Here is a 5024-nt window from a genome sequence, read left to right as displayed (position 1 = left end):
GGGACACGGGGGGTAAGCAGCAGAGCCCCCCCACCCCCCAGGAAGCCCTGGCACTGCTGAAATGGGGTCGGCGAAGGGGAAAAAAAAAAACAACGGAACTAAACAAGCCCCCTAGCCCGAGGATGCTTCAGCCTGGAGCGATGCACACTGAGAGCAGGGGTTCCGCTCTGGGGAAGCTGGGGAAACCCAAGTGCCCTTTGTTTAGAGGCTTGAGACCAGAATCTGTGGATGAACCAAGAGCATTCAGGTGGTCTCTGGCCCAGGATCAGCTCTGGGCAGCAGAACAGATGGGCTCCCTTCAGCATGGGATCGAGGATCTAGAAAAGCCCTCCCTGAGAGAAGCAGACTGGGCACACAGAAGGGCATTTGGGGGGGTTGCTTTTGTGCCACTGACTGGTCTCACGCCGGGGGACGCTGGCTGGGGGCGGCGGGGAGCAGAGCTGCTCCGGGCGGCAGGAACAGCGGGGCAGTACCTGGCTGTAGGCAGGATTCACTGGAGCACCTGCACAGCATGGGGTAAAGAACACACACTGACAGTTTTGTTAAGGTAACAAAATGGAAAAAACAACATTAACCAAACCCTCTCTGCCAGCCGTGGGCAGTACAGAAAGTAGCAAAGTCAGTGGAGAAACACAGCGATACCCTTACATTGATTTGTTCCACTTAAACATAGTATTTATTTATAATAAAGTAGTTATGGGCATTTTCTTTCGATCCAGAAGGATTCATTATGTACTGAATGCTTTACATCATGTTATGAACTAACCCATTGATAAATTAGGGCTAAATTTTATTTGCAAAAGGCATCTATGGCAGGGATTCAGCGTTGACTCACAACAATTGCTCACAGTGCTGACTTGCCATTGTTCAATATTCAGAGCTGCTCAGTCTTCCCAGCATCCTGCTGTGTGGGTAGAAGTTACATCAGGATCACAAGTTTTATCTCACACAGAGATAAGAGGCAGCATGTCCAAAACAGCCCCTAATTTTAGGAGCTCAAACTGAGACAAGATGGTCCTGAGTTTCTGGCAACAGGAGTGTTACAGCCAGATCGAAATATCTCACACTCAACATGCAAACCAAGAGTCACCATCAGGATCTTCCATGACAAAAGTTCTAAGGCAATTGCTAACTATTCTAATAATGTTTATCCTAAGTCACATGTAGCCTTAGAGCAAGGAAGTGTCCAGAACGGGAGCAGAGGGCCAGAAATCCCTGTGTCCCGGTCCTCTCAATCCACCAGGTTATCCTGCTTTCTACCCCCTTCATCACTCTTGGGCATTGATTTGGCAGAGTTGTTTGGCTACACTGTTCTTCGTGTGCCGCTCTCCGTACGAGAAACGCTACGTTACCTCCTGTGCCTCCGGTCCAATGGTCCACTGGGCAGCTCTCCTCACAGGGGAAATCTAAAGCTGGGATGCCAGCTGGGGAAAAGTTGTATGAAATCTCTCAGTACATGTGAAAAATGGCAGAAAAATCTTTGGTTTAAAGGCAAAAATTGCAGAAAATTGGGGATTTTTTCTTCACGTTTGTGGCAAACATGCCTCCACCCCCAACCCCACTCGGTCAGTCTGCAGGACTGGTGGGACAGACCTGCAGTCAGGAGAACAAAGTATCCTCTTCAAATATTTAGGTCCTTTGTGAAATAATGTCAAAGATACCGAGAGAAATAATCATGAGGCTCCTGATGTTCATCTGGTCTCCTGTAAGAACTAGTCTATCAATTTTTGCAGAGGCAAACATACTGAAAGGCATCATCACACCATGCCAAGCAGCAGCAGGGCACCAAGCAGCAGTGACAGTGGCTCTGCCTTTTCTGGCCAAGTCAAGTGCTGGCCTGTCAACTACTGCATCAGCCATATCTCCTGTAGTACAACTACTAATTTCCTGTTTTAAGTGGAAAGTAGCATTGATCAAACATGCGAGACCAACATCAGAGCATGTGTGTTGGGGGAGTCCCCTGCTCACAGCTCAGAAGCAGCCTGCCTGGACCAGTCTGGCTATTCTCCATCGGGAAGCCCCCCTGACAGCCCACCGCCCTACCTGGCTGCTGGTTCTGCAACTCGTGCCCAGGCACAGCTTAAACAACATCACCCTGTAAAACATCAACTGGCCCCAAAAGCACCCACAGAGCAAAAACTGCTCACTATGGGGTCAGGAGTCCTGCAGGATGCTGTTAATATTAACATATGCTTTTAAAAAACTATCTTTTAAAATATTTTTTTTCTTTTTTTAATGGAAGTATGAACAAGTGCCTTGAACAATCTACCAGTTTGCAGTATTTGTGAATACAAATGGAATACCTGTATTAATTTTACTCTTATGACAAAAAATTTTGCAGGAGTGGCAAGGAAGGCAAGTTATTCTCAGCATAACAATGAACCCAAACCAGATAATTAAAAAACTTACCATCCAAATGATTATAAAATGGGTCAATGTTAAAGGTCTGAAACTTTAAGCATCTTTACTTATTTAACATTTCAAAATTTAGTCACAGCCATGTCACTCCAAGGCATCTCCTGATTTCAATTAAATGTCTGAATAAATGGCTTTGCAAGCATTAAGAAAAATCACCCTAGTCATCATATGCCAAGTTTCAGATTAAAAGAATTTTTCAATAAGAAATCTCCTCCAGCTATAGGCTCTTCAGTCTGAGGCTTAGAGGACAAGCACTGACAATAAACTTAACGTTTCTCACTAACACAGCTTAAAAAAATGTGTCTCTTGCCTTGCAGTGAAGTGACATGCTGCTTAGAAAAACATCTTGCTCAAATCTGTTTTTTCTATTATTAAGCAAGCAGCCTTCTGTTTAAAACTGCCACCTTACTGACTTTATTAAAGCCACCTGATATTTTATTAGTCTTCCATCCCTAGCATATAATTAAGTTGAATCCCAGGAACAATTTATTTGACTGATCTTTCATTAAGCATAGCAGCACAATAGCACTTTTCAAGTAATGGTTCAGTAGAAACTTTATAAACCTTTATTAGAGAAACTGTCCACTACCTTGCCACTTTTCACCTTTCAAAAAAGTACCACTTTATGTAGAAAATAAGTATTAAAGAGAGAGCACAAGATAACTGCCTTAATATATTCTGAGCCAACCAAAATGTGTTTGCCATTTACTGAGCTGCATCTATTTCAGAGGTCTGCCTGGTGTATTAATAGTCCCTCACTGTATCAGGCTGGAAGAAAATGTGAATTTTAGAGTCCTTAAATCATTCTGCTTTTCCACTGCAGTTCCAATAAGGGCTTGTACTAGATAGCATGCTGTAAAAATGAGCAGAACTCAGCCAAAACCAGGACACTCAGTAATGTGCTGAAAGTATACTTTTATTTTTCCTTCCTATGCCATACTGATCAGCTGGGTAGAAAGCAAGAGACAGGCTGGGCTAAAAAAAAATTTAAAAAAACATAATCACTCTTAAATGAACGGACCACAAATGCAGAGGATGCACTGATGGCTTTTGCTATTCCTTGTATAGTCTACTTCTAATTACCCCCATAATTGCATAAGGCAAAGCAATTGCCTGTAGCCAAAGGTAGAGAATCAATCTAGTAGTTTCCATGGAAAGTGAGAAATTCAGGAATTTCTGAACTGAGATGAATTTCCTGCCACTCCTGGGTGTGCATGCCACACCAGCGGGGGTAACATCTCTATCCCTACTACAGCTATCATGGATCGAGTCTTCTGCTCCTTTTTTCTTCTTTGAAACAAAACTGATGGTTAGGCAGCAGCAGGAATCCATGGGCCACCTAGGAAGGTAAGTGGAAACCTATTCCATTATGTATTTCAAAAATAACAAGTGAAAATTTTCTCCTAATAGTAAGAATTATCCTAGATTAGTCTCCCTTCTGGAAACTGGTGAACTCCAGGTATCTCAGTTATCTCTCTTTTATAAACTCTAGTCTATAAAAGGCCAATACTTGGCACCCTTTGGTCAGTATTTTAAAAAAATAAAGTATCCGCATTTCAAAAAGCATGCACAGACCAGATGTACAACGGATTTGACCTGAACCACTATGTTCAGTTAACCACAAGTAGCAGGACTGCTGTAAGCCAGAGCCAGTATGCCTGGCAACATTTGGTTGTCTGCTGTGGCACCAAAACCTCCTAACAGGTTACACGTGAAAAAGTGGGGAGGGATGGTGAGAAAGGGAAGGAAAAAGGTGGCTTGGAGACAGCACCCCAAATACCCATTCTGTATTTTTATGTCATAGGGTAAGCAGAGAGCATACCAGAGACCACAAAATTACCAGAACTGTTGTACAGTTTATACTTTTTATGATTTAGAGGGAGTTTTTCTATAGAGGTATCCACAATTTAACTGGAAACATGTTAGGGGTTCCACAAATCAAATTACTTTGGAAAACTCCAGACTGAGTACTTTGCATCACTTCTGGAAAGGCTGTGACCAGCAGGGAGGGCATTTGAGTCGGTGGGAAAGCACTAGTGAAAAGAAGGGGATACAAGCCTAAAAACCAAGAAAGCCTGGGAAGTGGGAAGGGCCCTATTCCCCCCCCTTTACATATGAATGCAAGTGTTAAAATACAGATTAGTAACAAAAGCAGGAGAACGGGAATGTAGGGCAGATGCTGGTTTAAGAAGATAAAAAGCCTAGGACTAGATGTCATAGTTGTGGGAGTAGGTGGGTGGGAGGTCTCAGTCCCACAGAGTTTAGCTGCATCCTTCCCCAGTTCCCAGAGTTCTATAGGGAGACCCCCAAGTACAAGAGAAGACATAATCTGAGCTCTGGCTTTCTTTTGTCCACCTCATTTCTAGTTCTGCATTCAAGAACTGGACTTTTTGCTCTACCTGTACCAACCCTGTAATATTCTGCTTGTCTGATGTTGAAAGAGGTCAACTGATGCAGAAAAGCCTAGGGCATGCATCTTCTGGGGAAGCAACAAACTGAACCAAAGCTCTCTTGCCAGGGACCTGCAAACCAGAAGGGAAGGGATTTGGGAGGCTGGCTGATACTCCCTCACCATAAGGACTAATATCATGATGTCATCAGACCTG

At 43.6% G+C, this 5024-nt stretch overlaps 1 protein-coding gene across 2 annotated transcripts in view; it reads right to left on the bottom strand.

Annotated features, from left to right (window-relative positions):
• ITM2C (integral membrane protein 2C) overlaps positions 1-1527 on the bottom strand; it is a 32365-nt gene extending 30838 nt beyond the window's left edge. For both annotated transcript variants that reach the window (XR_003399048.1, XM_026855217.1), the window contains exon 1: positions 1353-1527. The gene's annotated coding sequence lies outside the window, so the exon portion shown is untranslated. The remainder of the gene's footprint in view (positions 1-1352) is intronic.
• Positions 1528-5024: the final 3497 nt, after the last annotated feature.

This window comes from Athene cunicularia, assembly GCF_003259725.1.
Source record: "Athene cunicularia isolate RWA chromosome 9 unlocalized genomic scaffold, athCun1 chr9_part1, whole genome shotgun sequence".
Classification (NCBI taxonomy): Eukaryota; Metazoa; Chordata; class Aves; order Strigiformes; family Strigidae; genus Athene; species Athene cunicularia.
This window is presented reverse-complemented; position numbering and strand designations above follow the sequence as displayed.